The sequence below is a fragment of the Pelobates fuscus genome, chromosome 7, assembly GCF_036172605.1.
Source record: "Pelobates fuscus isolate aPelFus1 chromosome 7, aPelFus1.pri, whole genome shotgun sequence".
Classification (NCBI taxonomy): Eukaryota; Metazoa; Chordata; class Amphibia; order Anura; family Pelobatidae; genus Pelobates; species Pelobates fuscus.
The window spans coordinates 148,649,620-148,667,329 of NC_086323.1; positions in this window are offsets into that span (position 1 = coordinate 148,649,620).

The window sequence follows — 17,710 nt, forward strand, 5'->3', positions numbered from 1 at the left end:
TACTTCAACCAATTTATTTCAGATGCATTTAGGCGCAATGACTTTTTTTTATATATATATAAAATATACAATACCATGAAGCTTTGACTCCGTCTTTCCAATCCTAAATGCCATGATGGTAGCTTTAGCCTTGATACACAACTATACCCTGATCAGCCACACCATCAAATCAAAGTAAAATACACGTGAATGCCAGGATCCAAAGTTTGCCAGCAGAACATTGCCTCCACCAGCCTGCCTTCCCATAATGCACCCTGCTGCCATCTCTTCCCTAGGTAAATGACAGACACGCATCTGGCCATCCGCCTGATCTAAAATAAAATGTGATTCATCCAACCAAGCAACCTTCTTCCATTGCTCCATGGTTCAGTTCACACTGACACAAACTCACACATACAAACAAACAAACAAACACACACAATGACTTGTGTGTGACTGTCCGTGTGTATGCTAGTGGGAGGAGGTATTTGTGTCAGATGTGTATTTCTGTTTCTCAGTGTGTATATGTATTTATGTTAATATGTGTGTGCAAAGTGTCTGTGCATTTAGTAAATGGTACACTAACACTGCTCACAAATACAACTTTACAAGGATGGGCAAATGGTAGATCCCCAGCTTGCAAAGCATTGTGGGAGTTGCTTAACAGTTGAGGACCTGCCTTTTGACCACCCATGCAAATTCTTGAACCCTCTCTGCATTAGTTCAGCCACTGATGGCATTAGCATAGGGATGCAATTTTTTTGGAAAAATGTAAACAAAAATAAATTGTTTCACAAACTACACATAAGTTGTAGAACAGACAGTAATAATTTTGGTATGAATTTGAAAAATATAAAGTGTCTGGGGAAAAAAATAAATGGGATAGAATATTTCCAGAACCATCTTTTGAGAGCTATAGCAAATAAACAATTGGAGCAAACATACAAATATATATATATATGTGTGTGTGTGTGTGTGTGTAACGCAAAGTTCTGCAGAAACGCCACATATAGAATGCTACTGAAAATCCGATAATCGCTTTGAGCACTGACTAAGCCTTTCACTAAACTGACAGATTCTCAGGATTATTCATTGAAGTGTGAATACGGAAACTTAGGTGACTGAAAGAATTTCACTTTGAATTCCTAACAGTTGACATTTTGAATAATCTTATCTGAGAAGATCTACATATAATGCTCAACATATCTCCCATTGTGGTCCTATCCAGAAGAAAATGTCTACTGTCTTAGCAAGGTAAGTACTCCACCAAGCTGTTCATATATTTGGCGGATGCTTACCTTGGATCATGGATCTGCTCATAGATCAGGTGGATGCTTACCTTTGATATAATGTACTCCTAGACACTGAAATATTGGATGCAATTGATCCACTAAGATACAAATGTTCTTTCACTAACCTTATAAATCATATGACCCGCTACCGCTCGTATTTTTCTTTGATTGCAATTTGCTGTTTCAGATGTTACTTGTTACTTCAACAGTAAATTAGTAAATGTGGTTAATATTTCACATAAAAATCAATCTACCAAGACAGGGTGAGTTTTAAGATTGCCCTTTCTTTATCACCAAGCTTCACAAAAAGCAACAAAGTTGATGCAATTCAGGCACTCTATGCCTAAACTGCACGGTGCATCAGTCACAAGAATTGCATGAATAGTTTAATCTGTCAAATAATTATTTTTGTAAATACAAGGTTCTATGTGGATAAACTGCACCAACAAAGAGGAAGAGTTCTTGCAAGTCAAAGCTTACATATCATTGGATAGCTGCAAAATATCATAAAACTATGGCCTTTAAAAGCTCACACAACAGGGCCATCTCCACTTTGACTAAATCTCAGCAAAAACATATTGTTGGAAGCTTCACAGAGCTGGCATTTATGAGCAGTAATACCGTGTATCCAATGCACAAAGATGGAGCACAAAGGGATTGATTAACCATTGGAACCATACCATCATCTGATGAGTTGTCGTTCACCTTGTCTTCTGTTTATTGAATAGGTTTACATTTGGAGAAAGCCAGAGAGCACCTCCGCAGGCAATCTAACTTTAACTATGTCTCTACACACAGTCCAGGATCCGCATTAACATAATTTCAAGAAAGACTAAAGACAGTCTCAGAACCTTGGTATTAATATATTGCTTGGTATTTATTTTATGAATTCCATGCGAATATACACCAACAACACTTCCAGATATTTGAGCCAATAGGAAGACTGGTGAAAAAGAAAAAGATCTGGACCTGGAAAAGTGTGAGATAAAAAGACACTGGGTGCTACAACCTAATGGTCATTGCCTATATTAAGAGATAAGGAGACCCCCTGTCCCCTTCCCTCGGCAAATGTTGCTTATTACTACAGTGATTAGCAAAATCTCTGCAGATCTAAGACTCACAATTTTCCCTATGACCACAAAGGAGTAAAGTTGTATTTTCCCCTTTGACGTTCAAGTGCAACAAAACAAGCATGCGTCGTACAAATCTTAATGTCCCTACAAGCTGTAGCTGTGAGCATGTGCTGTGGGTGGCTCGGTAGAATGCTGTGCACAGCTGTGTTCTCAAAATGTAACTGCGCTACCAGTAAATTGATAACAGCTGTGGTATGACCACCTTCAGCTGTTGGACTTATTAGATCAGATAAGTGGTACTGCAGGTGAAGCCATGCTACATATCCCATAATATGATATGTGATAAACTCAAGCCCATACACCAGAGTGAGATGTGATAAGTACAGACTCATCCTAGTCCAGGAGGGGCCATCTGTAGCTAATTGCTATTATATAGCGCATTAAGATTGGGGTTCATCTTCAGCCTGTGGTATTGCTTCAATAGAGATTTTAGGGGAATCTTCACCCCTTTTATCTGATTTACTTAAGTTGCTCTTCTCTCAAATTAAGAGTAAGATGTGGCTGTGAAATTTGTTTGAGCGTTTGCCAAATCATAAAACCAAAACATCTCATTTTAATTATGTTTACGCTCTGGGTGCCAACTTTATTAAAGACGAGAAACACAGCCGTTTCTGTTTACACTATGCAGCCTGTTTATTCTGTGTGTGTAGAGCACAGTTTTACCTGTTCTGTAAGCAATGTAGTTGGACCTGTTAAACCTTAGATCATAAACATTACCCACTTTGGCTAAGGGTATCACAAAAATTAACTTAATTTGTTTGAACTAGACAACAAATTAATTTTTTTCTAACTCCTAAGATCAGAAGAATATATATAAATTAAAAGAACACTCAAAGCCCATATCCATTACAGAGTGCTTAAGAAAGTTTTTTACGGCATACCGGGCACTGATTTTATTCTGGTCTGAGAGCCAGCAGCTCTCCGACTGAACTAAGCCAGATGATGCAGATCTTAGCTCATTGGATGAGAGCAATCGGCAGACGCTCTCAGCCAATGAGCTTTCCCGGCACTAAAGGGCATGATTCAGGAGAGCTAATGGGATCCTAACAGGAGCATCTAGCTCCCACACTGGTAAAAGCCGCAGCAGTGGTCATGGTTTAATATTGACATGTCATTATGCAGATTTTTGTATATTTAAAGGGACGTGCATTCCTCTGAGAAACAGGTAAATGTGATTTTTTTTTCATTCTTCCCAGTGTTTGCCACACCTTTTGAGGGGGGAGCAGGGAACGGATTCAGCCATTCAGTGTCCTATCCCTAGGAACTGAAGAAAATCAAATTGCGTTGCGACGCACGATAACGTCACAAAGGCCACTCACAAAACCTGATGGTAGTACACACTTCTATGCTGCTTTATTAAAACCTCAGCATTAACATCTGTAAAACAAAATCATACATACCTCTTTCAGGATGTGCCCTGTAATGTCCTGCAGGCAATAGGGGGCACCTCCACTAAGCTTGGCTTCTAAAAACAAGCGCTGTGTAGTGGATGTGATGCCTAATGGCTGCATGACGGTATATGGCACTGACGGGGGCATGAATGATTTTTCACAGACATAGGCCAGCCTCTAGTCAGAGCAGTGTCACCCCAAGCCCAACTCACTCCAGAAAATAACCCTGCTTCACTGACTCCATACAGTCACCCTGTCATACTCACCCCACACAGTCACACTGTCACACTCGTCCTACATTGTCACCCTGTCACACTCGCCCCATACAATCATCCATACTTGTGTAAGTGTGTTCTCTTGCTGGTTAAAAAAAAAAAAACAACAACATTGTTAAGTGATGAATGTTTGTCTAAGCATATTTGCATTTTGTTACAGGTACTATTTAGTGTTTGTTCTTGTTTGTGGTTTATTATTTTTTTTATTTTGCAGACTCAACAACTTGAAAACTCAGTTTAATTCACTAAACTGGGAAATAGAAAGAAATGATGAAAGACTTTTTTTTTTTTATTCAAATTTATAAATTTATTCTCAAACTTAATTATGCTTCCATAAGTTGTTTAGCAAATGTGCAATTCCATTTTCAGTTCCCCACAGTTATTAATTTACTTTATGAACTGTTTATGCAAATTACCTTTTGCAAATACATCTTTTCTTTAAAAAAAAAAGTAAAGAAAAAGGCCCAAAATCGACTATTAAATTGCGATGCCATGCAAATGAGGTCTGGGCTTCTTCTGCATTTAGTGAAGTAGTGTAAATTCAAGGTACAATGTCCTCAATTTTCTTTTAAGAAATGCCAATTCTAAACATGAATAATTTGAAATGCTAATTCTTATCTGTACTCCCTTCATGTGCGGTATGACAATAATGTGGCAATAAAGAAGAGCTATATATATAAGCAGTCCGTACTAGAAAAAAAATGATTACAATCCAGAAAATAAAGGTCCATTATAATATACGTTTTTTTTTTCCTTTTCTATATTTTCTTATATAAGATGGATTTTACAAAACATGAAGGGATAATTGTAATCAATATATATTTTTTATGTTTCATTACTCAAAAACAGTTTGACACAGACCTGGGGAACGATGCCTGTAGATCGTTTAGCTCCAGAACTATTAAAACAATCTATAGTGGTTATGGTACTTACAGTAACTCCCATTTAAACAAAGGTTTATTTTCTAAACAAAGATTTATAGCAACTTGGATATTTTTTTTTTATTTTTTTTTTAATTAGGCCAAAACTAGAATTTTTACAATTATGTAATTTGGCTATCAATTCATCACATTTCACAGTGAAGCAAACTAACCCCCAAAAAGGTGCATTGTTGAGTATTTCTGCCATCTGGTGGTAGAAAGTGGTATGTACACAATAGACAAGCTTTAGGGTTAAATGAATCATTAGGGAGTCATACATTATTATCGCCATTTATATAGCGCCAACAGATTCCGTAGTGCTTTACAATATTGAGACTTATGTAAGTACAGAAAAGGAAGAACGGTATAAAAATACATTAAGTTCTATATATACTAAATGCCCTTCACTATACTCTCTTTCAAAGTGGAAGCACATGGCAGGTTCTAATTTACAATCTAGCCAGTGGCAACCAACGGTCTGGCTATCAGTGGCTATAAATCTACCACTTAATATATGTTCAGAGCCTTAAGTTGAATAAGGCACGCAGATGGTGTGCCAACTACACTTAGATGCTGTAGGCATTTTCAGGAACTCAGAAGTCACCCATGGCCAGCAAGTGTGCACTGAGCTACTCAAGTAAGCATTTTGTCTGTACCTGTTTAGCTGACTCAGTCGCTAGCAGCTCTACATTTTGGTCCAGAGTCACCTGGCCGCGTCTTCCAATTCAGCGTTAAAATCATTTTTGAATGGTTTAACCCTAAAATGAGAATACCCAACAAGAGTGTCAGTGAAACCCAATGCTGGTATGAATTTATTTGGCTAGGAAAGAGTGCAATCTATGAGTTTACCATACCCCTAGTGGGGGCCAGGAGATGGGCAACCGGAGTCCCTTATTCAGTGTTAAACTTTGTACAAATGGTTTAACTCTGAATGGAGGGGCAGTGCCGGGCACTAGAGGCTATAACTAACTCAAAGAGATGAAATGGTTATCGCACCTGGAGTGTTCTCTAAGGGTAGGTGGTAACATTAAGGATACATCTGAAATATTCCCCTCATTCCCTTTAGCCTTTCTTATTTTTTTTCTTTTTAACCTATATGGCTTCCAATTGGTTATTTTCATATGTCTAGCCCAGTCTGTAATTTTCCCCAACTGTTTGGGCAGATATTTAGGGCAAAATAGACTGTCCACATTGCCTATTTTTACTGTCTGTGTGTTTCTTAACTCTCTCTATTGCCAAATATATGATCAGTTTATCTTTTATTTCTTAAATCTCTGTCTAAAGTGTCTGTTTTTCCACAAATGTATTATCTTTTTTCCATTCATGTTTACCCAGTCAGTCTCTCTTTACTTATTTTCTAAGACTTGCAGTCAGTTTTATTTACCATGGCTCCTTAAGTCAATATTTTATTTTCGTATCAGTGCTTTCCAGTCTGTCTTTTTCCTGCAGAATGTCTCCTTAGTCTGTATTATCTTTTCTGAGTGTATCATCAGTCTGTCAGGGTTATTTACTGAATGGAGAACTCAAAGTGAATTTCAAATTTAAGGTCAAAATAGCCAAACTGGAAAAAATACCTAAGTGAGTTATACTTCCAGTTCAGCTACTTTTGCCTTAAATGTGAAATTCACTTTGAATTTGGAGGTTATTTACTAAAGTGAGAATTCAAAGTGAAATGCATCTCTATGAGGAGGTGATTGGTCAAGCCGGAGTTTGGCCTCGCCCCCTGTCCCGCGCCCTTGCCGAGAGGGGGGGGGGGGGGGGAGCCACTTAAATTGTGGTTTTAACACTATAGTGTTCCTTTAAGTTTTCCAGTACAGCTATTTTGACAAAATTCCCTTTCAATTCACCTTGACTTCTCAATTTAGTGAATAACCTTGCTAGTGATTTACTTCTGCATGATTCATCTGTTATGTTTTCTCATGTCTCCTCCGACTCTTTTTCTCCTATGTGACTTCTTGAACTGTCTCCTCCGACTCTTTTTCTCCTATGTGACTTCTTGAACTGTTTAATGTAGAAGGAAAAATGGTACATGGTACGTTGAAATGCTTTGGCCTAAATAGGCAAAGGGACTTTTTTCTAACTTGACGGGTTTGGTTGAAATTATGCAAATTAGTTTTCAACTCACTACATATATATCTGCAGCACTCTTGTAATAGACGTACACCCGGAAGCAAAAAACTTTTTGTATTTGCATTTTGGCTTTAATTAATATGATGTTTTCATTGCATGCTCAATTCTTTGCAGTTTTGCCATAAAAAAAAAAAGCAAAGATTATTGTAGAATTCTGTAAAAAACGCCTTTTTTTAATATGTAATCCACATTATAAAAATGACTTGTTTATTATCAGTGTATGTTCACATTTCCTTTACTAACAGTACTGGGTGTATCACAAGTGACCAGAGGAAAGCAGCCGCAAGAGTCCAATATTACACCCAAGGGGTGGGGAAACTACATAACACAGAAGGAAGGGATCCCTAAGGTTACTGTTGTTTGTCCAGCTCACTGTGGGAATGTCCATTGAGCAGCTAAACTCTGTACTTCCAGCTACTAAAGTGCAGCTTTGGAAAAAAAAAAAAACATAGTTGCCAAGTTTGGCAATGTACCCACCCTTACAAGAGGCATTTCATTCTCACAATCATGAGCATCAAGATGCCGGCTACCTGGCGACGGGGTTGGTAAACAGGGTTGACAATACACAGAGCACTGCTAAATGCAGTCCTGGGAGTCCCGGACCCACATTCTCTATGTGCACATATATGGCAATTATTGCTATATATATGTGCACCCGCAGGACCCCTTCTATCTGTACACCGCAGAGGGAGCTCCTCTGTCGCTAACTCTCGCACGCCCTGCGGGCATCAGAGAGTTGCTCCGTGCGACATGCAAGCAAGGCTTGCAAGATTTAGAGACAGAGGAGCTGGAAATGTAAGATGGTGTGTGCTAGGCCCCCTCTGCGGTGTACAGCGACTGGCTCCTTCCACCATAGAACCGGATCTCCAGGGAATCCAATCTCCCCATTACTTGAATGGTAAGAAGAAGGGAGGGGGGAATAAATAAAATGTACCAAAATAAATAACAAAGTGCACATTTCCCCCCCCCCCCCCCCACATATTACAGCCCCTGTATTATACATAATTTACACAGCACTACATCCACTACATAAACACACACTCTGCATTCACTAAACACAAACACACACACAATACATCCACTACACAAACACACACGCTGCATTCACTAAACACAAACACACACACAATACATCCACTACACAAACACACACGCTGCATTCACTCAGGGCCAGCGCGTCCATAAGGCGGCTCAGGCCTGTGGCCTGGGGACTCGAATTTTTCACATCACCTCTCTCTCCCTGCAGCCATCACAAAGCAGGCAGAAAGCTCGTCTGGCCTCTCCTGATGGTGTCAAAGGAGTGGGCGTGACTTCCACTGCTCTTCTACAGACTCCCCAGCAATCAGCTGGGGAGTCTAGGAGAAGAGCAGTAGAAGTCACGCCCCCTCCTCCTGACATCATCAGTAGAGGTCGGCCGACTTCCATGGCTGCAGGCTTCTGCTTCAGGCTCCAGGCTCCTGCCCACCCCTCCCTGGCTTAAGGTAAGGGATTTTTTTTGTCAGCCCATGCCCTCCTATTCTATAGCCCCTGTGTCCCATCTCAGCCCCATGACCCTTCTACAGCCCCTGTTCCCCTTTCTATAGCCCCCTGCCTCCTTTTACAGCCCCTTTTTGTCATTATACACACAAACATTACATCTCTGTGTCTCCCAGTGTCGCCATTTCACCCAGTGTTCCCTAGTGTCTCAGTAGCCCCATGTCTCACAGTGTTCCCTAGTGTCTCAGTGTCCCCTAGTGTCTCACATGTCTCACAGTGTTCCCTAGTGTCTCAGTGTCCCCTAGTGTCTCAGTAGCCCCATGTCTCACAGTGTTCCCTAGTGTCTCAGTAGCCCCATGTCTCACAGTGTTCCCTAGTGTCTCAGTGTCCCCTAGTGTCTCAGTAGCCCCATGTCTCACAGTGTTCCCTAGTCTCTCAGTAGCCCCATGTCTCAGTGTTCCCTAGTGTTTTAGTGTCTCAGTGTCTCTGTGTCCCCTAGTGTCTAACTGTGTCCCCCAGTGTCTCGGTGTCAGGGCCGGTGCGCCAAAGAGGCGGCACAAGTGGCCGCCTTAGGGTGCACCAGCCTGGGGGGCACTAGATCAGAGAGATTGGCAGGAGGTGGGCGCACAGCGCTCCCTCCTGCCAGTTACTCTGTGTGGTGTGGCCGGGCGGAGCGGACCGCGGTGCAGGAGGATCTGTTTCCTGAAACTGAAGCTCCTGTACCGCGGTCCTCTCCACCCGGCCACGTTACAAGAAAGGTAGGAGACACACCGGGGAGGGGAGGGGGAGGATCACTAAGGGGGGCGGGAAGGGAGAAGACCGGGAGGTGGGGGGTAACCACTAGTAAGTATGTGTGTTTGTGCTAGTAGCCAAATCCAAGGACAGGGGGTAACCACTAGTAAGTATGTGTGTTTGTGCTAGTAGCCAAATCCAAGGGTCTAATGGAATATTACATTAACCCCTTAAGGACACATGACATGTGTGACATGTCATGATTGCCTTTTATTCCAGAAGTTTGGTCCTTAAGGGGTTAAAGAAGTCTTGACAGCATTTGAGAAGCTGTATGCCACAGAGAGGAAATTTGAGCACAATTCCATAACTAGAGGGGACATTGTGCAGGCACAGATCCTAAAGAGATGGGATTAGGGCAGCAAAGAGCTGATACTGGGTAGTGATGGTGTGAGAACAGACTGGCTGAGAGATGGTTTAGGGCAGGCTTCCCCAAGCTCAGGCCCTCCAGATGTTGCCGAACTGCAACTCCCATGATTCTCATCTATTTTATTCATAGAATCATGGGAGTTGTAGTTCAGCAACATCTGGAGGGTCGAAGTTGGGGAAGCCTGGTTTAGGGTAACAGTGATTGGGATTGTGGGAAAAAGGAAAGTAAAGAAGAAAGAAGTAAGGACAATAAGTTAGGATTAACAGCCACAATAGTTAGCAATTTTGTTATGGTGGTACTACTTATTTCTGCAAAAGCCAATGAAGAACATATCTAGTGCATGTACATACAACACACATGAGTATATATGTGTACTTGTAGGCTTGTGCAATACTTTAAATGGTGCAGTCTTGTTAAGGTGTTCATTTTGCAGATGAAGAAACTAATTTGCGCTCTGTCACCCTTTGAGGCATGGTCTATATATTGCAAATTATTTTATCCATACTTTACTATGTTTTTATTTTAAATAGATTCTACTGCGCACTACCAGTCTCTTTACCAATCAAGAATCCAATCAAGAATTAGCAAATCACCAAAACAGATTAATCCCTCGAGGGAAAGACATACATCCCAACCACTCTACTAAATTTGTTAAAAAATTGGTGGTTATGTTAATGCTTCATGGGTGTTTATTTCTATCTAAGGGGGGGGGGGGGGCACTAAGGTACAGGGGAGGCAAGGGAAAAGGAACACTTGGGTAGAGGGGACCACTAAAAGAGAGGGGAGAGGGTAGAGGGAGGGGAGAGAAGAACATTAAGGGCAAGGGGGGGCACTAAGTGACAGGTGGGGGGAAGAGGAACACGAAGGGACAGGGGAGGGAAAGGAAAAAGAACACTAAGGGCGAAGAGAGAAGAACACTAAGAGAGGGGGGGGCACTAAGAGACAGGGGAGGGAGGGGAGAGGAACACTAAGGGATAGGGGAGTGAGAGGAGAGGACCACTAAGGGACAGGGGAAGGAGGGGAGAGGAACACTAAGGGATATGGGAGGGAGAGGAGAGTAACACTAAGGGACAGCGAAGGGAGGGGAGAGGACCACTAATGGATAGGAAGGGGAGAGTAACACGAATGGATAGTAAGGGAAGAGGACCATTATGGGACGGGGAGCGGAGAGGACCACTAATGGACATGGAGGGGAGAGTGGCACACAGGTGGGCCTGAGTGGGGAGAAAGACACACAGATGGGCCTGAGGGTGAGAAAGATGCACAGCAAAGAGCTGATACTGGATTGGAAGGGGAGAGGACCATTATGGCATTATGGGACAGGGAGAGGACCACTAATGGACACGGAGGGGAGAGTGGCACACAGGTGGGCCTGAGTGGGGATGAAAGCGATACACAGAAGGGCCTAAGTTTGGTAATACAAATTGGCCAGAGGTGAAAGAGACACAGAGGGGCTGGAGAAGAGGAAAAAGAGACAGAGGGGCTAGGGGGAGATAGACGGACTGGGGGTGAAAGAGAAACACAAGGGAGATGCAAGACAAACCATTGGGAAAAATAGGGCATAATATACACTAAAGGGGGTAAGACTTTTAAAAAAGGGGATAAGAAACAAGAGGCAGGTTAAGAGGCACACAAGTGAAGATGCATTTTTTTGGGGGGGGGGGGGGAAGAGAGTGGTGCCAAAATCATCTTCGTCTGTGTACCCAAAAGTCCTTGCACCGGCCCTGCTCGTATCTCAGTGTCCACATGTCTCCCAGTGTCCCCTAGTGTCTCTATGTCCCCATATCTCCCAGTGTCCCCTAGTGTATCAGTGTTACCATGTCTCCCAGTGTCCCCCATTGTTTTAGTGTGTCCCCATGTCTCCCAGTATCCCTTAATGTCTCAGTATACCGTAGTATCTCAGTGTCTCCCAGTGTCGCTTAGTGTCCTATAGTCTCCTAGTGTCTCAGTGTCCCCATATCTCACAGTGTACTCAGTGCCCCTTAGTGGCTCAATGTCCCCATGTCTCTCAGTGACCCCATGTCTCCCAAGTGTCCACACTGTCCCCAGACCTCCCTGTGTCCCCATGTGTCTGTGTCCCCATATCTCCTAGTGCATCAGTGTTCCCCAATGTCTCAGCGTCTCTCTGTGTCCCAATGTCTCCCAGTGTCCCCCTAGTGCAGGGATAGGCAACCTTTGGCACTCCAGATGTTGTGGACTAAATCCCCCATAATGCTCTTACACCCATAATGCTGGCAAAGCATAATGGGAGCTGTGGTCCAAAACATCTGGAGTGACGAAGTTTGCCCTGTCCTAGTTTCTCAGTGTCCCATGTCTCCTAGGGGCCACACTGTCCCCAGGTCTCCCTGTATCCCCAAATCTCCTAGTATATCAGTGCTCCCCCGTTGTCTCTGTGTCCCAGTGTCTCAGTGTCCCCATGTCTCCCAGTGTCCCTTAGTGCAGGTCTTGACAAATTTGTTTAGAATCCAGCTAAGAAAGTTAGGAGCCACCTCTGCACTTAAGGCCACCCACTGGGCCTTTGTCAGCAGGGGCCCGGTCGAGCGCTGTGGCCCTTTAACAGCTCGACCAGTAACCTTTCTTATCGCCATCCCGGCAGTGGCAGATCCAAGAGAAGGGGGTGCTACGCAGCGCCAGCCCTGCTATGTGATCGGAGGGGAGATCAGAGATCATGGCATCGCTCCTGAATTTGCAAGAGTGAACTCTAGCCTCAGAAGTTGCAAGCTAGAGTTCACTACCCACTAAGACCTACTACCACTAGGAGAAATACCCCCCTCCCCCCTCCCTGAGTTAAGGTAAGAAGGGAGGGGGATAAAAAGTATTAGTATTATTTTAATAGCTACTCAAACACATACACACACACACACAGTAAGTCTCTACACATTCACACACACTGCTCCCTCACACACACACACTGCCCCTTCAAAAAAAACACAAACACACACATACTGCCCCCCCATATACTGCCTTCCATACACACAAACTGCCCCCCATACACACGAACACTGCATCCCTCACACACTACCCTCCATACACACACACTGCTACCTCACATACCCACACAACCCCCCCCCACACACACACACACTGCCCCCATACACAAACTACCCTCTATACACACACTGCCCCCTCATACAGACTGCACTCTTTACACACAGAAACTGCACCCCCCATACACAGGCTGCATCTCTCACAGCCACACCCACATACACACAAACTGCCCTCTATTCACACACTGCACCCCTCATACACACTGCACTCTTTACACACAGAAACTGCACCTCTCACACACACACTTCACCCATCACACACACACATTGCATCCCTCGCAAACACACATTACTGCCTGTATCCCCTACTACAGGCCCTATCCCCTACTACAGCCCCTATCCGGCAAACCTTAGGTAAATTGTCAAACTGTTCTTAAATAGTTTGTCTACTTAGTCTGGGAGGGTGCCATGGCACTCCTGGAACCAAAACTACTACAGAGAGCAGGATTATCCCTGTAAATAATCTCCAAATGCCCCTCCCGAGATTCGGTTCTGGATCCACTCCTGCATTCAGGGAGGAAGTGTGTGTCTTAAGTCACTTCCTCCCAGGGAGTGAAGCCACTCTCCAGCACCCAAAGGTAGGAAACTGGAGGATCGCTATAAAATAGTATATCTTGAGTATATGTGTCTGTCTATCAGTGTGACGAAGTGCCCTTCGCCACTTTGTCCTGGAGAGGCCTGCTTGCCTGCCTCCTCCCCTGCGACTATGGCCCTGGACTATATTGCCCTGTAAAACTTACATTTGGGGGTGGCAAAACCGACCTCGCCACGTGTCCTTGGAGGGGGCTGATTGCCCGCCTCTTGCCTTTGGACTATGGACCAGACTTTATGGGAATGTGATACCCCAGATAGCTATACCATGGAGCCTATTCATATAATGAAAGACTATGGGAAAGACTTTAGCTCCATGGCAATTGTACTGTGTGAATAGGATCTGCGCGCTATTCGGTAGTTTTGTGCGCTCAGATCCCAGCTATCTGGGGATATGTGAAATGTCTGTGTGTTATGGATAAAAAGTAACTTTCTGTATTTTAAAGTGTTTGATGTCTTTCTGTAACCATGTGGTTAATGGAGTCTGCTTCTAGCCCTGGATAATTGGATTACTTTCCTCTTTGTCTCCAGGATAGAGGCCTATGTAAAACCTGTCTAAACCGGTCTGAGCTGGAAAGCTAGGAGTTTTAAAAGATACTTTACTAACTTTTGAACCCCTGGTCTGATCCATGCCATTTTTTAATATGTTGTTCCCCTGAATGGATTGATTGTGGATATGTAATTTTGTGTGAATTTGATGTATGGTTTTGAAGTTATAAATATTGTGTAAAAAGTATATTTTAAACTGTATGAATAATGGGATTATGTGTCACACTAAGGGGAGGGGATGTGTGGGAGGTAACATCTATGTCATTGGTTATTTTAATGCCGCCCCCTGGGTGTGGCCTGTATGTGTACACTTGTAATAAAAACCAGGCTGGGTCTTCCAGCACCTCAGACCACTGCTTGACCCTCAACACGGAGCCTTGTCTCGTCCTTGGGGGGATTCACTGTATGCTATTGGAGATTGATTGCTAGGAGTGTAAGCTGATGTCTGCTTTTCCTGTTCGTCTGCTAGCAGCTATTCGTGAGGTTCCAGTTTGGAGTGCTATTTTGTATCCAGTTCTGGAGTTTGGTGTTCTGCAGTAGCTGTGCCTGTCTCTCAGAAAGGGGCATATCGCCTAAACGGATTTTAACCCCTTGTCTGCTGAAACGGTCCGTTACAATCAGTATGTATAAATCTGTATGTCTGTCAGTCTGTGTGTATCTGTATGTATGTGCATGTGCGGTGTGTATCTGTATGTCTGTGTGTCTGTCTGATTGTGTGTATCTGTATGTCTGCATGTTTGTGTGTGTATCTGTATGTCTGTCTGTCTGTGTATCTGTATGTCTGTCAGTGTGTGTATCTGTATTTCTGTTCATTTGTGGTGTGTAACTTTATGTCAGTGTGTGTGTGTATTTATATGTCTGTCTGTTTGTCAGTATGTATGAATCTGTATGTGTGTATTTCTGAAAGTGTGTGTGTGTGTATCTGTGTATCTGTAGGTCTGCTTATTTGTGGTAGGTATCTGTATGTGTGTCCATGTGTATCTGTATGTCTGCCTGTCAGTGTATTTGTCTGTGTATCTGTATGTCTGTCAGTGTGTATGAGTATGTATCTGTATTTTTATATGTGATTTTATGCCTTTACTTTGAAAGTGAGGCGCTAAAAACCTATCTGCGGCCCGAAGAAGTTTAGCCTATTTTATTTTTGGTTTTGGCACCTTCCTACTGCCAAGTTGTGCAGGTCTGCCCTAAAGGTAAAGAGAAGGAAGAGAAGGTTGCGCCTTAATGAAATTAAACTAGAATATACCAGGTATAAAAGGACAAATATTATAAATAAGATAGTCCAAATACAATAATATAAAAAAGGCTATCTCCAATGGGTAGAAGTTTGATATGTAAAGGGGAACTTGAAAGGGAACAGTCAGACTTTGGTAAAATCAGAAATTCTTGACGGTAAAGTGCTTGTGATTCCAGTAGTGAATGAAAAACATAAACATAGATATATGTGGTAGGTAAATTCTTCAAATGTTATGACAGTAATAGGAATCCAAACTGAGAAGATAAAAATGGAAACAATATAGTGTTCACTGTAGCTTTAAGACCATAGGATGATAAACAGTATAAGAAATGTACTTACATTTTATCGAGCAGGCTGACTGCTCGATGTATAAGGCGTTGTGGTATTATCCCCACCTATGATTCTTTGGTCCTCTCCCACGTGCCCCAATGGATGAGACCAGTAGATCAATGTCAAGTGGAGAATGTGGCCGGTTTGTTGGTCTTTCTCTGAAATGTCATTTGGGGCTGCTAGTGAGATTTTGTATGTATCCATAAATTACTGCCCATGGGAAAACCAAATACAACAGTTATGATATCAGCAGTAATTTTGGCATAAGATGGGAAGCATTTCAGGTTGGAAGAGGTAGCAAAGGTTGACTGCATAATGAATTATACATAAAAAAAAAATGAAAAACAAAACTAACAAAAAAAAACACCCAGGTTAACAAATGTAATCCTTCAATCAAGAACTATAAAAACAAAAAACTTTATAGTAATTGCACAGTAGGTGCACCTTCCAGCATTAAAGGCTCTTCTAGTGACATTAGGGAGCAGTCTGCATTTAATAGCTCAGATAGTGCTGCAGGAAGTCAGTGCTATAATTATGTAAGAATACTCAGTTAAACTTAACATCTGGTCACTGATTTATTGATACCTTTATTTGACATTTGGGTGGAAATCTCAGAGTAAAGTAATATCTTAATATGTCAAAAACAACTGTAAAAAATTAAAAACATATTTATCTATATACCTGAATCTATCTATATATATTTATCTATAGATAGAAAGATTTACACACATATATACATATATATATATATACATATACTGTACACTAATCAGCCACAACATTACCAATGAAGTGAATAACATTAATTATATTGTTAAAACAACATCTCTCAAGGGGTGGGATATATTAGGCAGCAAATGAACATTCAGTTGTTTAATTTCATGTGTTGGAAGTAGTGAAAATGGCAAGCAAAGAGAAACAACTAACTTTGGCAAGGGCCAGATAGTGATGGCTAGATGATGGGTGTCAGATCATCTCCATAAATAGCAAGTCTTGTGAAGTGTTCCGAGTATGTAATGGTTAGTACCTATGAAAAGTGATGCAAGAAAGGACAATGGTCAGGGTCATGGTGCCCAAGGATCATTGATGCATGTGGGGAGCGAAGACTAGCCCATCTGGTATGATCACGCAGAAGAGCCAGTGTAGCTCACATTGCTAAAAAACGTAATGCTGGCCATGACAGAAAGGTGTCAGAACACACAGTGGATTGCAATTTGCTTGAGCAATGGAAGAAAGTTGCCTGATCTGATGAATCACATATTCTTTTAGATCAGGTAGATGGACTGGTGCCTGTGCATCACTTACCTGAGGAAGATATGGCAACAGGATGCACAATGGGAAGAAATCAGGTTGGGGGAGGCAATGTTATGCTCTGGGCAAAGGTCTGCTGGGAAACCTTGGGTCCTGGCATTCTTGTGGATGTTGCTTTGACGTGTATCACCTACCTAGAGATTGTTGCAGAACATGTACAACCTTCCATAGCAATAGTGTTTCCTGATGCCAGTGGCCTCTTTCAGCCACTATTGTATGCTTCCACATTGCAAAAAAAATTTCAGGAATTGCTTGTGAAACATGACAAAAGAGTTCAAGGTGTTGCCCTGGCCTCCAAATTCCCCAGATCTCAATTTGATTTAGCATATGTGGGGTGTGCTTAAACAACAAATCCAATCCATGTCAGACCCTCTACTTGCATGATCTGTTTCTAATACCTTAGTGCCAGATACCACAGGATAAATGCAGAGGTCTTCTGGAGTCCATGCCTCGATGCATCAGAGCTGTTTTGACAGCACAAGGAGGACCTACATGATATTTTCAGGTGGATTTCATGTTGTGGCTGATCAGTAAACATACATATACACCTCACACCCTCTGTCCCTATGTCCAGCATGTTTTGTTGCAACTACTTGTTTGTCAGTCCTACAAACAAGTAGTTGCAACAAAACATACCTTTCTGGTATCCTTGACTTTTGGGCTTTCCTCATCGTTGTGTCTCATTCTGTGTCCCTGACCTCGGCAAGTATTTTGAATATGCTCAGGTACGTTAAGTCCGGTTAAGACGTTATCCTTAGTCCTTGGTGTGATACTATTCTGCATGCTGGCTCAACTATAATCCTGACACATTGTGAGTCAGCCCTACTTATAAAGTTATAGAATGATATGGTCAAAGAGAAACAAAACAACTGCTACGCCTATCACTGAGAGAC